The sequence below is a fragment of the Bombina bombina genome, chromosome 11, assembly GCF_027579735.1.
Source record: "Bombina bombina isolate aBomBom1 chromosome 11, aBomBom1.pri, whole genome shotgun sequence".
NCBI lineage: Eukaryota > Metazoa > Chordata > Amphibia > Anura > Bombinatoridae > Bombina > Bombina bombina.
In genome coordinates this window covers 196812706-196835251 of record NC_069509.1, presented here as the reverse complement: position 1 = coordinate 196835251, position 22546 = coordinate 196812706, and the positions used below count along the sequence as shown (strand labels likewise).

Sequence of the window (22546 nt, the reverse complement as noted above, 5' to 3'; positions counted from 1 at the left end):
GCTCTGTACATCACACACACACGGCTCTGTACATCACACACACACACACAGCTCTGTACATCACACACACACAGCTCTGTACATCACACACACACACATATACAGTGTGGCACACATATATACAGTGTGAGACATATACAAACACATAAATACAGTGTCTGTGACATATACACACATATGTACAGTGTGACACACATATATACAGTGTGCCATATACAGTGTGACACATATATACAGTGTGACATATACTAACACATATATACAGTGTGACATATACTTACACATATATACAGTGTTACATATACACAAACATATATACAGTGTGCCATATAGTAAGACCTATATACAGTGTAACATATACTAACACATATATACAGTGTGACACATACAAACACATATATACAGTGTGACATATAGTAAGACATATATACAGTGTAACATATACTTACACATATATACAGCGTGACATATAGTAAGACATATATACAGTGTAGCATATACTTACACATATATACAGTGTGACATATAGTAAGACATATATACAGTGTAACATATACTTACACATATATACAGTGTGACATATAGTAAGACATATATAGAGTGTAACATATACTTACACATATATACAGTGTGACATTTACAAACACATATATACAGTGTAACATTTACAAACACATATATACAGTGTTACATATACACAAACATATATACAGTGTGCCATATACAGTGTGACATATACTAACACATATATACAGTGTGACATATACTTACACATATATACAGTGTGACATATAATAAGACATATATACAGTGTAACATATACTTACACATATATACAGTGTGACATATAGTAAGACATATGTACAGTGTAACATATACTAACACATATATACAGTGTGACACATACAAACACATATCTACTGTGTGACATATAGTAAGACATATATACAGTGTAACATATACTTACACATATATACAGTGTGGCATATAGTAAGACATATATACAGTGTAACATATACTTACACATATATACAGTGTGACATATAGTAAGACATATATACAGTGTAACATATAATAAGACATATATACAGTGTAACATATAATGAGACATATATACAGTGTAACATATACGTACACATATATACAGTGAGACATATATACAGTGTGACACATACAAACACATATATACAGTGTGACATATACTAACACACATATATATATATATATATATATATATATATATATATACAGTGTGACACATAAATACAGTGTGACAGATTACAAACACACATATATATATATACAGTGTGACACATAAATACAGTGTGACATATACTAACACACATATATATATATATACAGTGTGACACATAAATACAGTGTGACATATACTAACACACATATATATATATATATATATATATATATATATATATACAGTGTGACACATAAATACAGTGTGAGATATACTAACACACACATATATATATATATATATACAGTGTGACACATAAATACAGTGTGACATATGCAAACACATATATACAGTGTGACACATAAATACAGTGTGACATATACTAACACACACATATATATATATATATATATATATAAATACAGTGTGACACATAAATACACTGTGACATATACTAACACACATATATATATATATATATACAGTGTGACACATAAATACAGTGTGACATATACTAACACACATATATATATATATATATATACAGTGTGACATATACTAACACACATATATATATATATATACAGTGTGACACATAAATACAGTGTGACATATACTAACACACATATATATATATATATACAGTGTGACACATAAATACAGTGTGACATATGCAAACACATATATACAGTGTGACACATAAATACAGTGTGACATATACTAACACACACACATATATATATATATATATATATATATATATATATATATATATATATATATATACAGTGTGACACATAAATACAGTGTGACATATACTAACACACATATATATATATATATATACAGTGTGACACATAAATACAGTGTGACAGATTACAAACACATATATACAGTGTGACACATAAATACAGTGTGACATATGCAAACACATATATACAGTGTGACACATAAATACAGTGTGACATATGCAAACACATATATACAGTGTGACACATAAATACAGTGTGACATATGCAAACACATATATACAGTGTGACACATAAATACAGTGTGACAGATTACAAACACATATATACAGTGTGACACATAAATACAGTGTGACATATGCAAACACATATATACAGTGTGACACATAAATACAGTGTGACATATGCAAACACATATATACAGTGTGACACATAAATACAGTGTGACAGATTACAAACACATATATACAGTGTGACACATAAATACAGTGTGACATATGCAAACACATATATACAGTGTGACACATAAATACAGTGTGACATATGCAAACACATATATACAGTGTGACACATAAATACAGTGTGACATATGCAAACACATATATACAGTGTGACACATAAATACAGTGTGACATATGCAAACACATATATACAGTGTGACACATAAATACAGTGTGACAGATTACAAACACATATATACAGTGTGACACATAAATACAGTGTGACATATGCAAACACATATATACAGTGTGACACATAAATACAGTGTGACATATGCAAACACATATATACAGTGTGACACATAAATACAGTGTGACAGATTACAAACACATATATACAGTGTGACACATAAATACAGTGTGACATATGCAAACACATATATACAGTGTGACACATAAATACAGTGTGACATATGCAAACACATATATACAGTGTGACACATAAATACAGTGTGACATATGCAAACACATATATACAGTGTGACACATAAATACAGTGTGACATATGCAAACACATATATACAGTGTGACACATAAATACAGTGTGACAGATTACAAACACATATATACAGTGTGACACATAAATACAGTGTGACATATGCAAACACATATATACAGTGTGACACATAAATACAGTGTGACATATACTAACACACATATATATATATATATACAGTGTGACACAAATACAGTGTGACATATACTAACACACATATATATATATATATATATATACAGTGTGACACATAAATACAGTGTGACAGATTACAAACACATATATACAGTGTGACACATAAATACAGTGTGACATATGCAAACACATATATACAGTGTGACACATAAATACAGTGTGACATATGCAAAACACATATATACAGTGTGACACATAAATACAGTGTGACATATGCAAACACATATATACAGTGTGACACATAAATACAGTGTGACATATGCAAACACATATATACAGTGTGACACATAAATACAGTGTGACATATGCAAACACATATATACAGTGTGACACATAAATACAGTGTGACATATGCAAACACATATATACAGTGTGACACATAAATACAGTGTGACAGATTACAAACACATATATACAGTGTGACACATAAATACAGTGTGACATATGCAAACACATATATACAGTGTGACACATAAATACAGTGTGACATATGCAAACACATATATACAGTGTGACACATAAATACAGTGTGACATATGCAAACACATATATACAGTGTGACACATAAATACAGTGTGACATATGCAAACACATATATACAGTGTGACACATAAATACAGTGTGACAGATTACAAACACATATATACAGTGTGACACATAAATACAGTGTGACATATGCAAACACATATATACAGTGTGACACATAAATACAGTGTGACATATACTAACACACATATATATATATATACAGTGTGACACATAAATACAGTGTGACATATACTAACACACATATATATATATATATATATACAGTGTGACACATAAATACAGTGTGACAGATTACAAACACATATATACAGTGTGACACATAAATACAGTGTGACATATGCAAACACATATATACAGTGTGACACATAAATACAGTGTGACATATGCAAACACATATATACAGTGTGACACATAAATACAGTGTGACATATGCAAACACATATATACAGTGTGACACATAAATACAGTGTGACATATACTAACACACATATATATATATATATACAGTGTGACACATAAATACAGTGTGACATATACTAACACACATATATATATATATATATATACAGTGTGACACATAAATACAGTGTGACAGATTACAAACACATATATACAGTGTGACACATAAATACAGTGTGACATATGCAAACACATATATACAGTGTGACACATAAATACAGTGTGACATATGCAAACACATATATACAGTGTGACACATAAATACAGTGTGACATATGCAAACACATATATACAGTGTGACACATAAATACAGTGTGACATATGCAAACACATATATACAGTGTGGACACATAAATACAGTGTGACATATGCAAACACATATATACAGTGTGACACATAAATACAGTGTGACATATGCAAACACATATATACAGTGTGACACATAAATACAGTGTGACAGATTACAAACACATATATACAGTGTGACACATAAATACAGTGTGACAGATTACAAACACATATATACAGTGTGACACATAAATACAGTGTGACACATAAATACAGTGTGACATATGCAAACACATATATACAGTGTGACACATAAATACAGTGTGACATATGCAAACACATATATACAGTGTGACACATAAATACAGTGTGACAGATTACAAACACATATATACAGTGTGACACATAAATACAGTGTGACAGATTACAAACACATATATACAGTGTGACACATAAATACAGTGTGACAGATTACAAACACATATATACAGTGTGACACATAAATACAGTGTGACATATGCAAACACATATATAAAGTGTGACACACAAATTTCATTCTCAACCAATCAGAGAGCTGCACCCTAAGTAGGTCACGTGACTTTCCGTCTGCCTGGTTGGTTGGCGCGTGCGCAGTGACATAACCGGAAGTAACGTGAGAGAAGGAAACACCGGGGTAACGGTAAGTCTGTGGCACTGACTTGTGTGTAATTGATGGACTGCGGCACTGGCTGTTACAATGACGGAAACCGGTGGCATGATGACACATAAACACGGGAATACATTAGGGGTTTCGGGGACATACGGTAACTATAGGAGAAGGGAGATTGAGGGGTTACTGTAGGGGTATGGGGGGAATGAGATAAGGACAGGAGGGTGAGGGGTTACTGTAGGGGTATGGGGGGAGATGAGATAAGGACAGGAGGGTGAGGGGTTACTGTAGGGGTATGGGGTAAGATGAGATAAGGACAGGAGGGTGAGGGGTTACTGTAGGGGTATGGGGTAAGATGAGATAAGGACAGGAGGGTGAGGGGTTACTGTAGGGGTATGGGGTGAAGATGAGATAAGGACAGGAGGGTGAGGGGTTACTGTAGGGGTATGGGCGGAATGAGATAAGGACAGGAGGGTGAGGGGTTACTGTAGGGTTATGGGGGGAGATGAGATAAGGACAGGAGGGTGAGGGGTTACTGTAGGGGTATGGGGGTAAGATGAGATAAGGACAGGAGGGTGAGGGGTTACTGTAGGGGTATGGGGGGAGATGAGATAAGGACAGGAGGGTGAGGGGTTACTGTAGGGGTATGGGGGGAATGAGATAAGGACAGGAGGGTGAGGGGTTACTGTAGGGGTATGGGGGAGATGAGATAAGGACAGGAGGGTGAGGGGTTACTGTAGGGGTATGGGGGGAGATGAGATAAGGACAGGAGGGTGAGGGGTTACTGTAGGGAGGGGTATGGGGGGAGATGAGATAAGGACAGGAGGGTGAGGGGTTACTGTAGGGGTATGGGGTAAGATGAGATAAGGACAGGAGGGTGAGGGGTTACTGTAGGGGTATGGGGTAAGATGAGATAAGGACAGGAGGGTGAGGGGTTACTGTAGGGGTATGGGGGGAATGAGATAAGGACAGGAGGGTGAGGGGTTACTGTAGGGGTATGGGGGGAATGAGATAAGGACAGGAGGGTGAGGGCTTACTGTAGGGGTATGGGGGGAATGAGATAAGGACAGGAGGGTGAGGGGTTTACTGTAGGGGTATGGGGGGAATGAGATAAGGACAGGAGGGTGAGGGGTTACTGTAGGGGTATGGGGTAAGATGAGATAAGGACAGGAGGGTGAGGGGTTACTGTAGGGGTATGGGGGGAATGAGATAAGGACAGGAGGGTGAGGGGTTACTGTAGGGGTATGGGGTAAGATGAGATAAGGACAGGAGGGTGAGGGGTTACTGTAGGGGTATGGGGTAAGATGAGATAAGGACAGGAGGGTGAGGGGTTACTGTAGGGGTATGGGGTAAGATGAGATAAGGACAGGAGGGTGAGGGGTTACTGTAGGGGTATGGGGTAAGATGAGATAAGGACAGGAGGGTGAGGGCTTACTGTAGGGGTATGGGGTAAGATGAGATAAGGACAGGAGGGTGAGGGGTTACTGTAGGGGTATGGGGGGAATGAGATAAGGACAGGAGGGTGAGGGGTTACTGTAGGGGTATGGGGGGAATGAGATAAGGACAGGAGGGTGAGGGGTTACTGTAGGTATTTGGGGGGAATGAGATAAGGGACAGGAGGGTGAGGGGTTACTGTAGGGGTATGGGGTAAGATGAGATAAGGACAGGAGGGTGAGGGGTTACTGTAGGGGGTATGGGGTAAGATGAGATAAGGACAGGAGGGTGAGGGGTTACTGTAGGGGTATGGGGGTAAGATGAGATAAGGACAGGAGGGTGAGGGGTTACTGTAGGGGTATGGGGTAAGATGAGATAAGGACAGGAGGGTGAGGGGTTACTGTAGGGGTATGGGGGGAATGAGATAAGGACAGGAGGGTGAGGGGTTACTGTAGGGGTATGGGGGGAATGAGATAAGGACAGGAGGGTGAGGGGTTACTGTAGGGGTATGGGGGAAGATGAGATAAGGACAGGAGGGTGAGGGGTTACTGTAGGGGTATGGGGGGAAGATGAGATAAGTACAGGAGGGTGAGGGGTTACTGTAGGGGTATGTGGGAAGATGAGATAAGGACAGGAGGGTGAGGGGTTACTGTAGGTATTTGGGGGGAATGAGATAAGGACAGGAGGGTGAGGGGTTACTGTAGGGGTATGGGGGGAAGATGAGATAAGGACAGGAGGGGTGAGGGGTTACTGTAGGGGTACGGGGTAAGATGAGATAAGGACAGGAGGGTGAGGGGTTACTGTAGGGGTATGGGGGGAATGAGATAAGGACAGGAGGGTGAGGGGTTACTGTAGGGGTATGGGCGGAATGAGATAAGGACAGGAGGGTGAGGGGTTACTGTAGGGGTATGGGGGAAGATGAGATAAGGACAGGAGGGTGAGGGGTTACTGTAGGGGTATGGGGGGAAGATGAGATAAGCACAGGAGGGTGAGGGGTTACTGTAGGGGTATGTGGGAAGATGAGATAAGGACAGGAGGGTGAGGGGTTACTGTAGGTATTTGGGGGGAATGAGATAAGGACAGGAGGGTGAGGGGTTACTGTAGGTATTTGGGGGGAATGAGATAAGGACAGGAGGGTGAGGGGTTACTGTAGGTATTTGGGGGGAATGAGATAAGGACAGGAGGGTGAGGGTTTACTGTAGGTATTTGGGGGGAATGATATAAGGACAGGAGGGTGAGGGTTTACTGTAGGAGTATGGGGGGAGATGAGATAAGCACAGGAGGGTGAGGGGTTGCTGTAGGGGTATTGGGGGAAGATGAGATAAGCACAGGAGGGTGAGGGGTTACTGTAGGTATTTGGGGGCAATGAGATAAGGACAGGAGGGTGAGGGGTTACTGTAGGTATTTGGGGGGAATGATATAAGGACAGGAGGGTGAGGGTTTACTGTAGGTATTTGGGGGGAATGAGATAAGGACAGGAGGGTGAGGGGTTACTGTAGGGGTATGGTGGGAGATGAGATAAAGACAGGAGGGTGAGGGGTTACTGTAGGGGTATGGGGGGAATGAGATAAGGACAGGAGGGTGAGGGGTTACTGTAGGTATTTGGGGGGAATGAGATAAGGACAGGAGGGTGAGGGGTTACTGTAGGGGTATGGGGTAAGATGAGATAAGGACAGGAGGGTGAGGGGTTACTGTTGGGGTATGGGGTAAGATGAGATAAGGACAGGAGGGTGAGGGGTTACTGTAGGGGTATGGGGTAAGATGAGATAAGGACAGGAGGGTGAGGGGTTACTGTAGGGGTATGGGGGGAATGAGATAAGGACAGGAGGGTGAGGGGTTACTGTAGGGGTATGGGGGGAATGAGATAAGGACAGGAGGGTGAGGGGTTACTGTAGGTATTTGGGGGGAATGAGATAAGGACAGGAGGGTGAGGGGTTACTGTAGGGGTATGGGGTAAGATGAGATAAGGACAGGAGGGTGAGGGGTTACTGTAGGGGTATGGGGTAAGATGAGATAAGGACAGGAGGGGTGAGGGGTTACTGTAGGGGTATGGGGTAAGATGAGATAAGGACAGGAGGGTGAGGGGTTACTGTAGGGGTATGGGGTAAGATGAGATAAGGACAGGAGGGTGAGGGGTTACTGTAGGGGTATGGGGGGGAATGAGATAAGGACAGGAGGGTGAGGGGTTACTGTAGGGGTATGGGGGGAATGAGATAAGGACAGGAGGGTGAGGGGTTACTGTAGGGGTATGGGGGAAGATGAGATAAGGACAGGAGGGTGAGGGGTTACTGTAGGGGTATGGGGGGAAGATGATATAAGTACAGGAGGGTGAGGGGTTACTGTAGGGGTATGTGGGAAGATGAGATAAGGACAGGAGGGTGAGGGGTTACTGTAGGTATTTGGGGGGAATGAGATAAGGACAGGAGGGTGAGGGGTTACTGTAGGGGTATGGGGGGAAGATGAGATAAGGACAGGAGGGTGAGGGGTTACTGTAGGGGTACGGGGTAAGATGAGATAAGGACAGGAGGGTGAGGGGTTACTGTAGGGGTATGGGGGGAATGAGATAAGGACAGGAGGGTGAGGGGTTACTGTAGGGGTATGGGGGGAATGAGATAAGGACAGGAGGGTGAGGGGTTACTGTAGGGGTATGGGGGAAGATGAGATAAGGACAGGAGGGTGAGGGGTTACTGTAGGGGTATGGGGGGAAGATGAGATAAGCACAGGAGGGTGAGGGGTTACTGTAGGGGTATGTGGGAAGATGAGATAAGGACAGGAGGGTGAGGGGTTACTGTAGGTATTTGGGGGGAATGAGATAAGGACAGGAGGGTGAGGGGTTACTGTAGGTATTTGGGGGGAATGAGATAAGGACAGGAGGGTGAGGGGTTACTGTAGGTATTTGGGGGGAATGAGATAAGGACAGGAGGGTGAGGGGTTACTGTAGGTATTTGGGGGGAATGATATAAGGACAGGAGGGTGAGGGTTTACTGTAGGAGTATGGGGGGAGATGAGATAAGCACAGGAGGGTGAGGGGTTGCTGTAGGGGTATGGGGGGAAGATGAGATAAGCACAGGAGGGTGAGGGGTTACTGTAGGTATTTGGGGGCAATGAGATAAGGACAGGAGGGTGAGGGGTTACTGTAGGTATTTGGGGGGAATGATATAAGGACAGGAGGGTGAGGGTTTACTGTAGGTATTTGGGGGGAATGAGATAAGGACAGGAGGGTGAGGGGTTACTGTAGGGGTATGGTGGGAGATGAGATAAAGACAGGAGGGTGAGGGGTTACTGTAGGGGTATGGGGGGTAAGATGAGATAAGGACAGGAGGGTGAGGGGTTACTGTAGGGGTATGGTGGGAGATGAGATATGGACAGGAGGGTGAGGGGTTACTGTAGGGGTATGGGGGGTGTGACGATTTACAGGGGTGAAGATGAGATAAGGACAGGAGGGCGAGGGGTTACTGTAGGGGTATGGGGGGGAAGATGAGATAAGGACAGGAGGGCGAGGGGTTACTGTAGAGGTATGGGGGGTAAGATGAGATAAGGACAGGAGGGTGAGGGGTTACTGTAGGGGTATGGGGGGAAGATGAGATAAGGACAGGAGGGCGAGGGGTTACTGTAGAGGTATGGGGGGTAAGATGAGATAAGGACAGGAGGGTGAGGGGTTACTGTAGGGGTATGGGGGGAAGATGAGATAAGGACAGGAGGGCGAGGGGTTACTGTAGGGGTATGGGGTCCATAAGGTAATTATAGAGGCAGGGAGGGTACTAAAGGCGCATGGGGGCCATAAGGTAACTATGGGGCCAGAGAGGGTTTGAGTGAGGGTGCTATGGGGTTATAGGGGGCAGGAGGGTTTGAAGGTACTATAGTGATATGGGAGGCCATAAGGTAACATTAGGGAGGGTGAGGGGTATTATAGGGCTACGGGGTACATAAGGTAACTATAGGGACAGGGAGAGTACCATTGGGGTGAGGGGATAATTTAGAGAATGTTGGGTAAGTATGCAGCAAGGGTGAGTATACGTATGGGGTAAATATAAAGTCAGGGAGCTGCGTAAGTGGAGATTAAGGGCAGATGGGAAAGTGCACTAGGAAAGATTTCTTGCAATATGAACTTATTCTTTGCCTAAGTATTGTTATGTTTTAACTGTTGTACGTTCACTTTGTTTGAAATGTCTTTTTTAAAAACAAAACAATAAATAAAAACTTCCATGTGCTTTAGCCAGTAACCAGTTACTAGGTCATTTTTATTGAGCAACTTGTCTGTTCTACAATTTTTTCACAAGGTTTAAATTGACGTGAAAATTAAATGGTTTTTTTCATGATTTTAAAAACCTTTCCAATTTTTTTCTAGTATCTAATTTGTTTTATTGTCATTTTTATCCTTTGTGGAAAAGTATACCTAGGTATAGAAACAAGTTTATAGAATAGCCTTATTCTTACCCCAGGCATTAATTAGTATGTACAATAGCCTTATTCTTACCCCAGGTGTTAATTAGTATGTACGATAGCCTTAATCTTACCCCAGGCATTAATTAGTATGTACAATAGCCTTATTCTTACCCCAGGTGTTAATTAGTATGTACAATAGCCTTATTCTTACCCCAGGCATTAATTAGTATGTACAATAGCCTTATTCTTACCCCAGGTGTTAATTAGTATGTACAATAGCCTTATTCTTACCCCAGGTGTTAATTAGTATGTACAATAGCCTTATTCTTACCCCAGGTGTTAATTAGTATGTACAATAGCCTTATTCTTACCCCAGGTGTTAATTAGTATGTACAATAGCCTTATTCTTACCCCAGGTGTTAATTAGTATGTACAATAGCCTTATTCTTACCCCAGGTGTTAATTAGTATGTACAATAGCCTTATTCTTACCCCAGGTGTTAATTAGTATGTACAATAGCCTTATTCTTACCCCAGGTGTTAATTAGTATGTACAATAGCCTTATTCTTACCCCAGGCGTTAATTAGTATGTACAATAGCCTTATTCTTACCCCAGGCATTAATTAGTATGTACAATAGCCTTATTCTTACCCCAGGCGTTAATTAGTATGTACAATAGCCTTATTCTTACCCCAGGCGTTAATTAGTATGTACAATAGCCTTATTCTTACCCCAGGCGTTAATTAGTATGTACAATAGCCTTATTCTTACCCCAGGTGTTAATTAGTATGTACAATAGCCTTATTCTTACCCCAGGCGTTAATTAGTATGTACAATAGCCTTATTCTTACCCCAGGCGTTAATTAGTATGTACAATAGCCTTATTCTTACCCCAGGTGTTAATTAGTATGTACAATAGCCTTATTCTTACCCCAGGTGTTAATTAGTATGTACAATAGCCTTATTCTTACCCCAGGTGTTAATTAGTATGTACAATAGCCTTATTCTTACCCCAGGTGTTAATTAGTATGTACAATAGCCTTATTCTTACCCCAGGTGTTAATTAGTATGTACAATAGCCTTATTCTTACCCCAGGTGTTAATTAGTATGTACAATAGCCTTATTCTTACCCCAGGTGTTAATTAGTATGTACAATAGCCTTATTCTTACCCCAGGTGTTAATTAGTATGTACATACAATAGCCTTATTCTTACCCCAGGTGTTAATTAGTATGCACAATAGCCTTATTCTTACCCCAGGTCCCCAAGGCAGAACATACAGTGATCTGAGATGCCATCACAGAAAATGCAGCATGTCTGCAGAAAGAACGGAACACATGCAGGAACTGTTGCCGTTTGAACTTTGTAGTGCTGCTCCACATTACACAGTTCTCTTCAAACAGAGCTGTGCTCTGGTTGCAGTGTGTAAGTTTTCCTTAACACAGTACATCCAGAGCAAAGTGCTGTTTGAAGAGAGCAGCTCATTGCGTTTTCAAACCCGCCCCCTAGCCTTTCCCAGTCTGCAAAGCTGTTTATTCTGAATTTAAGAAGTTAGTATGATCATTGCATCTTTTTTATTACTACATGCCTGTTAGACCAAGAGAAAAGGAAACAGATTTATTGAAGAGACATTTTAAAATGTATTTTTTTGTATGTAGCTAATTTGCAAAAAAAATTAAAAAATAAAAATTGCTTTATTCTTCAGTTAACCAACACATTGCAGTTGAACTGGTGCCTTAGTGTAATTGTCTAATTTAATATGCTTTATTTAAAAATGACCTGCAGAAAATTTTTCACTAAAAAAATCTCATCACAGAAAGTAAAGTTCTGCCTCTGGGCCCCAGGTGTTAATTAGTATGTACAATAGCCTTATTCTTACCCCAGGTGTTAATTAGTATGTACAATAGCCTTATTCTTACCCCAGGTGTTAATTAGTATGTACAATAGCCTTATTCTTACCCCAGGTGTTAATTAGTATGTACGATAGCCTTATTCTTAGCTCAGGCATTAATTAGTATGTAGGATAGCCTTATGCTTATCTCGGGCATTAATTAGTACATAGGATAGCCTTATGCTTATCTCGGGCATTAATTAGTATATAGGATAGCCTTATGCTTATGTCAGGCAGTAATTAGTACATAGGATAGCCTTATGCTTATGTCAGGCAGTAATTAGTACATAGGATAGCCTTATGCTTATGTCACGCAGTAATTAGTACGTAGGATAGCCTTATGTTTATGTCAGGCAGTAATTAGTACATAGGATAGCCTTATGCTTATGCCAGGCAGTAATTAGTACATAGGATAGCCTTATGCTTATGCCAGGCAGTAATTAGTACATAGGATAGCCTTATGCTTATGTCAGGCAGTAATTAGTACGTAGGATAGCCTTATGCTTATGTCAGGCAGTAATTAGTATGTAGGATAGCCTTATGCTTATGTCAGGCAGTAATTAGTACGTAGGATAGCCTTATGCTTATGTCAGGCAGTAATTAGTATGTAGGATAGCCTTATACTTATGTCAAGCAGTAATTAGTACGTAGGATAGCCTTATGCTTATGTCAGGCAGTAATTAGTACGTAGGATAGCCTTATACTTATGTCAGGCAGTAATTAGTACGTAGGATAGCCTTATACTTATGTCAGGCAGTAATTAGTACGTAGGATAGCCTTATACTTATGTCAGGCAGTAATTAGTACGTAGGATAGCCTTATACTTATGTCAGGCAGTAATTAGTACGTAGGATAGCCTTATGCTTATGTCAGGCAGTAATTAGTACGTAGGATAGCCTTATGCTTATGTCAGGCAGTAATTAGTACGTAGGATAGCCTTATACTTATGTCAGGTATTAATTAGTACATAGGATAGCCTTATGCTTATGTCAGGCAGTAATTAGTACATAGGATAGCCTTATGCTTATGTCAGGCAGTAATTAGTACATAGGATAGCCTTATGCTTATGTCAGGCAGTAATTAGTACGTAGGATAGCCTTATGCTTATGTCAGGCAGTAATTAGTACGTAGGATAGCCTTATGCTTATGTCAGGCAGTAATTAGTACGTAGGATAGCCTTATGCTTATGTCACGCAGTAATTAGTACGTAGGATAGCCTTATGCTTATGTGAGACAGTAATTAGTACGTAGGATAGCCTTATACTTATGTCAGGCAGTAATTAGTATGTAGGATAGCCTTATACTTATGTCAGACAGTAATTAGTATGTAGGATAGCCTTATACTTATGTCAGACAGTAATTAGTACATAGGATAGCCTTATACTTATGTCAGGCAGTAATTAGTATGTAGGGTAGCCTTATACTTATGTCACGCAGTAATTAGTACATAGGATAGCCTTATGCTTATGCCAGACAGTAATTAGTACGTAGGATAGCCTTATGCTTATGTCAGGCAATAATTAGTACGTAGGATAGCCTTATGCTTATGTCAGGCAGTAATTAGTATGTGGGATAGCCTTATGCTTATGTCAGACAGTAATTAGTACGTAGGATAGCCTTATGCTTATCTCAGGCAATAATTAGTACGTAGGATAGCCTTATGCTTATGTCACGCAGTAATTAGTACGTAGGATAGCCTTATGCTTATCTCACACATTCTTAAAGCCCCCCACAGTGTTTGCCATTACCAACTCTTGTGTAAGTTTATTTCATGAATCGAAGTTCTTCGCTACTTATTCCTGCACCTGCTCCCCTTCAGCTTGAGATCATGACTCTTGTTCTTGAACATACTTGAAAGACACTATCATATCTCCTATTTCTCTCCTCTAATCTATACATACTTAGGTAGGTTCAGAAGCTGCTGATTGGTTGTTACCCATATATGCCTCCTTGTCATTGGCTGACCTGAAGTGCTTAGCTAGCTCCTAGTAGTGTGTTACTGTTTATTCAACACAGGATACTAAAAGAATGAAGCATATTAGCTTATAGAAGTATATTGGAAAGTTTATTTAAATTGTATTCTGTATTTGTATTTAATGTCCCTTTAAGTGTGCATGAGTAGTTTTACTAGGTAGAAAGAAATGTACACCCCAGTTCCCCTTCCTTATGTTCTCTTCTGTAAGACAAAATGAGTGCCTGTGTTAGCACAAAGACTACGTTACTATAAGTATTGCGCTCTCTTTAGTTTCTCTTCTGTAAGACAAAATGAGTGCCCGTGTTAGCACAAAGACTACGTTACTATAAGTATTGCACTTTCTTTAGTTTCTCTTCTGTAAGACAAAATGAGTGCCCGTGTTAGCACAAAGACTACGTTACTATAAGTATTGCACTTTCTTTAGTTTCTCTTCTGTAAGACAAAATGAGTGCCCGTGTTAGCACAAAGACTACGTTACTATAAGTATTGCACTTTCTTTAGTTTCTCTTCTGTAAGACAAAATGAGTGCCCGTGTTAGCACAAAGACTACGTTGCTATAAGTATTGCACTCTCTTTAGTTTCTCTTCTGTAAAACAAAATGAGTGCCCGTGTTAGCACAAAGACTACGTTGCTATAAGTATTGCACTCTCTTTAGTTTCTCTTCTGTAAAACAAAATGAGTGCCCGTGTTAGCACAAAGACTACGTTACTATAAGTATTGCACTCTCTTTAGTTTCTCTTCTGTAAAACAAAATGAGTGCCCGTGTTAGCACAAAGACTACGTTACTATAAGTATTGCACTTTCTTTAGTTTCTCTTCTGTAAAACAAAATGAGTGCCCGTGTTAGCACAAAGACTACGTTACTATAAGTATTGCACTCTCTTTAGTTTCTCTTCTGTAAGACAAAATGAGTGTCTGTGTTAGCACAAAGACTACGTTACTATAAGTATTGCACTTTCTTTAGTTTCTCTTCTGTAAGACAAAATGAGTGTCTGTGTTAGCACAAAGACTACGTTACTATAAGTATTGCACTTTCTTTAGTTTCTCTTCTGTAAGACAAAATGAGTGCCTGTGTTAGCACAAAGACTACGTTACTATAAGTATTGCGCTCTCTTTAGTTTCTCTTCTGTAAAACAAAATGAGTGCCTGTGTTAGCACAAAGACTACGTTACTATAAGTATTGCACTTTCTTTAGTTTCTCTTCTGTAAGACAAAATGAGTGTCCGTGTTAGCACAAAGACTACGTTACTATAAGTATTGCACTCTCTTTAGTTTCTCTTCTGTAAAACAAAATGAGTGCCCGTGTTAGCACAAAGACTACGTTACTATAAGTATTGCGCTCTCTTTAGTTTCTCTTCTGTAAAACAAAATGAGTGCCCGTGTTAGCACAAAGACTACGTTGCTATAAGTATTGCACTTTCTTTAGTTTCTCTTCTGTAAAACAAAATGAGTGCCTGTGTTAGCACAAAGACTACGTTACTATAAGTATTGCACTCTCTTTAGTTTCTCTTCTGTAAGACAAAATGAGTGCCTGTGTTAGCACAAAGACTACGTTACTATAAGTATTGCACTCTCTTTAGTTTCTCTTCTGTAAAACAAAATGAGTGTCCGTGTTAGCACAAAGACTACGTTACTATAAGTATTGCACTCTCTTTAGTTTCTCTTCTGTAAAACAAAATGAGTGCCCGTGTTAGCACAAAGACTACGTTACTATAAGTATTGCGCTCTCTTTAGTTTCTCTTCTGTAAAACAAAATGAGTGCCCGTGTTAGCACAAAGACTACGTTACTATAAGTATTGCACTTTCTTTAGTTTCTCTTCTGTAAGACAAAATGAGTGCCCGTGTTAGCACAAAGACTACGTTACTATAAGTATTGCACTCTCTTTAGTTTCTCTTCTGTAAAACAAAATGAGTGCCCGTGTTAGCACAAAGACTACGTTACTATAAGTATTGCACTTTCTTTAGTTTCTCTTCTGTAAGACAAAATGAGTGTCCGTGTTAGCACAAAGACTACGTTACTATAAGTATTGCACTCTCTTTAGTTTCTCTTCTGTAAAACAAAATGAGTGCCCGTGTTAGCACAAAGACTACGTTACTATAAGTATTGCACTCTCTTTAGTTTCTCTTCTGTATGACAAAATGAGTGCCCGTGTTAGCACAAAGACTACGTTACTATAAGTATTGCACTCTCTTTAGTTTCTCTTCTGTAAGACAAAATGAGTGCCCGTGTTAGCACAAAGACTACGTTACTATAAGTATTGCACTCTCTTTAGTTTCTCTTCTGTATGACAAAATGAGTGCCCGTGTTAGCACAAAGACTACGTTACTATAAGTATTGCACTCTCTTTAGTTTCTCTTCTGTATGACAAAATGAGTGCCCGTGTTAGCACAAAGACTACGTTACTATAAGTATTGCACTCTTTAGTTTCTCTTCTGTAAGACAAAATGAGTGCCCGTGTTAGCACAAAGACTACGTTACTATAAGTATTGCACTCTCTTTAGTTTCTCTTCTGTAAAACAAAATGAGTGCCCGTGTTAGCACAAAGACTACGTTACTATAAGTATTGCACTCTCTTTAGTTTCTCTTCTGTATGACAAAATGAGTGCCCGTGTTAGCACAAAGACTACGTTACTATAAGTATTGCACTCTCTTTAGTTTCTCTTCTGTAAAACAAAATGAGTGCCCGTGTTAGCACAAAGACTACGTTACTATAAGTATTGCGCTCTCTTTAGTTTCTCTTCTGTAAAACAAAATGAGTGCCCGTGTTAGCACAAAGACTACGTTACTATAAGTATTGCACTCTCCTTAGTTTCTCTTCTGTAAAACAAAATGAGTGCCCGTGTTAGCACAAAGACTACGTTACTATAAGTATTGCACTTTCTTTAGTTTCTCTTCTGTAAAACAAAATGAGTGCCCGTGTTAGCACAAAAAGACTACGTTACTATAAGTATTGCACTTTCTTTAGTTTCTCTTCTGTAAGACAAAATGAGTGTCCGTGTTAGCACAAAGACTACGTTACTATAAGTATTGCACTCTCTTTAGTTTCTCTTCTGTAAAACAAAATGAGTGCCCGTGTTAGCACAAAGACTACGTTACTATAAGTATTGCACTCTCTTTAGTTTCTCTTCTGTAAAACAAAATGAGTGCCCGTGTTAGCACAAAGACTATGTTGCTATAAGTATTGCACTCTCTTTAGTTTCTCTTCTGTAAAACAAAATGAGTGCCCGTGTTAGCACAAAGACTACGTTACTATAAGTATTGCACTTTCTTTAGTTTCTCTTCTGTAAGACAAAATGAGTGCCCGTGTTAGCACAAAGACTACGTTACTATAAGTATTGCACTCTCTTTAGTTTCTCTTCTGTAAAACAAAATGAGTGCCTGTGTTAGCACAAAGACTACGTTACTATAAGTATTGCACTTTCTTTAGTTTCTCTTCTGTATGACAAAATGAGTGCCCGTGTTAGCACAAAAAGACTACGTTACTATAAGTATTGCACTCTCTTTAGTTTCTCTTCTGTAAAACAAAATGAGTGCCCGTGTTAGCACAAAGACTACGTTACTATAAGTATTGCACTCTCTTTAGTTTCTCTTCTGTAAAACAAAATGAGTGCCCGTGTTAGCACAAAGACTACGTTACTATAAGTATTGCACTCTCTTTAGTTTCTCTTCTGTAAAACAAAATGAGTGCCCGTGTTAGCACAAAGACTACGTTACTATAAGTATTGCACTCTCTTTAGTTTCTCTTCTGTATGACAAAATGAGTGCCCGTGTTAGCACAAAGACTACGTTACTATAAGTATTGCACTCTCTTTAGTTTCTCTTCTGTAAAACAAAATGAGTGCCCGTGTTAGCACAAAGACTACGTTACTATAAGTATTGCACTCTCTTTAGTTTCTCTTCTGTAAGACAAAATGAGTGTCCGTGTTAGCACAAAGACTACGTTACTATAAGTATTGCACTCTCTTTAGTTTCTCTTCTGTAAAATAAAATGAGTGCCCGTGTTAGCACAAAGACTACGTTACTATAAGTATTGCACTCTCTTTAGTTTCTCTTCTATGTTGCTTCAAGCCCACAATGGACAAATGATAAGAAGCAACATGCTATTGTGTCTAAGCATCTCGTACACGGGTACTGATTGCATCCTATGACCAAGTGCCCTGAGGCACGAAACGCGTAAGGACACGCCCCCTTCTTACCTCCTACCTGTGTGCATGTTTGTACTCTGAATCGATATGGATTAAACATCCTATTTTATTTTGCAAATACAACGCTGTGCTGCCTTTTTTGTTCCACTGATTGCACAAACACTCCTATCAGTCAGTGTCCCAGTATAACTTTGCTTGGGTTGCATTGAGGAAGAATAATGTTTCTCTGAATAAGGATCAGCTTCCTAATAAAAAGCAGAAAACTTCCTCTCCCACACACAGAGGCTCAGAGCTTGTGCTGGAAGCTGCCCTCGAAATCTAATAGATCTGGTTGCTCAACATAATGATTCTGCAGCAGACGCAATGTGCGCAACTGCAAAAAGCAGATTCGGCGTGCTAATCAAATGATTTCTCCATTGTTATTCAGAGCCTTGATTCCTGCATCTTCAGTTCTGTTGGTACCTTTTGTTGAAAAGCAGGGACATAAGCTTAGGAGCCGGCCCATTTCTGTAGCACTAGATTATTACCCATTTGCAAGAGCACTAGAGGGCAGCACTATTTCCTGCCATGTAGCTCTCCAGATGTCTACCTAGGTATTTCCCTACCTACCTTTTAGCGCTGCAGAATCTGTTGGCGCTCTACAAATAACCGATAATAATAATAATAATACCTCCTATGATACATATTGTTGTTCTTCACACCTGGCAGCATGAGAGTGACACTTGTAGAATTAGACTTTTCTTTTTAAAGGATAATCTCTTGGATCTTCACACAAACAAACCAATGTTAACTTACCAAATAACTTGCAAAGATTTCAAATCTAAATATTTTGTGTTAGTGTTGGTTTGTAATATCTTTATTTGTACATGGTTGTTTCACTTTGCTTTAGGAGCGGTGCACCTGGTATAAAGCATAGCTTGTGCTTTATATAAACTGCCCCCAGGCAATCATGTTATGACCAAATTGTAGGAGTCAGAGAGAAGATTCCTTATGAGATGCCAGGATTCAATCAAAACATTTGTTCTTTCTCTAAAGTCGCATAAGGAAATTGGCTTCTAATCTGTGACCAAAAAAATTCTCCTGTGTGAGAAACTACAAAGGTCCGGCATGCCTTGGTTACACTGCATCGGCAATAGGTTAGGTGTTTACAACTCTGCAGTGCCACATCACAAATGTCACCCTTTGTGAGCCAGACGAGCACTGCAGCTGGAGGTATAACTTGTTGTGGTTGAGCATAGATAAAGTAGGTAGATATCAGTTTATAAAAACAAATCTGTGTTTGGTTTTGCAGGACCATAACACAACTAGTTTTTCAGGTGCCTTTCCCATGTGATTCCACTTGTTCATACTGTTGTGTTTACAGCACGTAGCTTCCTGATAGCTCTATGTACTGAGGTGTCATTGTGTTGTGTGCAGTAATCACCAGCAAATATTAACAGTCTCTAATATGTCATGCACCTAATATTTCTCTGTGCAAACAAATCAATGCTTGCTCTAGAGCTCTGCCACCCTGACTCCTAGAGCTCTGCCACCCTGACTCTAGAGCTGTCCCTAGAGCTCTGCCACCCTGACTCTAAAGCTCTGCCACTCTGACTCTAGAGCATATACAAAGGTATATAGGAAGCCTATTGCTGGAAAAGCTGCCATCCCAGACACACTGCAGCACTCCTTTACTTCTAATCATTCCAAACAGAAATTGGTTTACGCTCTTAATCGAAACTTGTCTCTAATTGGTTATTTGGAAACGCCTCTCTGAACAACCAAATACCTTGGCTGTAATAACAGTGTTATTCCATCGGGGGGCAGCAGATATTGAAAAACAGTTTCATTATCAAATACTGCTAACATTTATATTCTTATATATTTTTAAATGTATATTTAATATACCGTACTCACTATTTCCTGAATCAGCAAACAAATACGTGCAATATGTATGGGACCATTTAATATTATTTAATCTGAGTATTTCAAGACTAAATATGAGGGATTTGAAGAAACTGCATTTAAAAATCACATTTCTATGAAAGGATTTAAAAGGATTACAATACTTTCAGCATGGATCCAACTGTTTTCTCAGTTTACAATTGCCATCTTAATATCACATACATACCTTGTGAGTGGCAGTCTGATGTAATTTCATATAGCTATATTTACATTTGATTATTATCCCATATTAATATAAATATTTCATATCTGTGGATATCATATATTTTGTGAATACGCTATATGATATGATTCAGGGCACACATTATATAGGCATTCATATATTGGTATCTACTAGTTATATCTGGAACCTAGTTTGTATATCATATGTCTGAAAAACAAAAGAATGTTGTTTTATTTTGAAATAAATTGGACATTTTAAATTGACCATATAGCTACTTACTCAATTCAGCAAATACTTATCTAATATGTTACTGTTAGGCATTTCTCTCAGATCCACAAATATACATTTATACAATACTGAGGCACACCATTACTGAAAATTAGACATAAGTTGTACTTTAAAATCTCAATTTTGATGCTTTCAACTTCCCCATATCACCAAGGGCATTTGGAGCTTCAACGTCTGGGGTTTGTGTATTGGAACTTAGCGTGTGCCAATTTGCACTGAGATAATAGATATTTAAATTGTTGGTCATCCTGGAAAGGTATCTCAAATTGTAGACTTCTTTGCTGCTTATCCACAGGGGTTCCTATGATCTAGGTAATTAATTTCTTAGGCTAAATTAATTTAGAGTTTTCAATCTGGGAAGACTATACAACAATAATTCTTTAGAAATTACCTCTTCTCTGAGACCGTGATCAAAGGCTCTTGAAATGTGACATTATTTCTTATAGTTTGGGACAAATGTTTGTTCTTTAGAAGTCCTGTCTAGTGAAACTCTGAACAGCAGGAGGTCTGAGTAAACATACTTTCTTTCATATGTACTGGGGACATGCCAGGCTTGTAATGTGTCTCTGAAAACAGAAAGGGGGGGTCGACATCACCCATTTCAGTGTTGTCAACAATGTTGTATCATGCAGCAATACAATTGATATCAATAGCTTCCTATATGTATGAAATAATCAACATATCTGTGCACATAGCTTCCAATGATAACTCACCTTTTATATGACAACGTGGTCACAGAAAGTGTAGACATCCAGAGACATCAAGTCCAGGATTCGCGAACATCTCTCCACTATTGGCCAAGGGAGATCCACCACCCCCCTGGTAAAACATTTTGATGAAAAACACAGTGGTAATCTCAATACTTTTAAGTGGTGCGCAATTGAGGAAGTTAAAGGGACATGAAACCCAAATTTTTTCTTTCATGATTTAGGAAGAACATGCAATTTTAAACAACTTTTAAATTTACTTATTTTATCTTATTTGCTTCATTTTCTTTATATCCTTTGTTTAAAAGCATATCTAGATATGCTCAATAGCTACTGATTGGTGGATGCATATAGATGCCTCGTATGATTGGCTCACACATGTGCATTGCTATTTCTTCAACAAAGGATATCTAAAGAATGAAGCAAATTAGATAATAGAAGTAAATTGGAATGTTGTTTAAAATTATATTCTCTATCTGAATCATGAAATAAAAATTTGGGGTTTCATGTCCCTTTAAGGTTCCTAAACAGGG

General features: G+C 39.1%; 1 protein-coding gene across 1 annotated transcript in view; it reads left to right on the top strand.

Annotated features, from left to right (window-relative positions):
- Positions 1-5066: 5066 nt before the first annotated feature.
- The window catches only part of RNF216 (ring finger protein 216), a gene marked incomplete in the record, with an annotated part of 472645 nt that continues 455165 nt past the window's right edge, over positions 5067-22546 (top strand). Inside the window, 1 exon segment of the mRNA XM_053694600.1 lies at positions 5067-5110.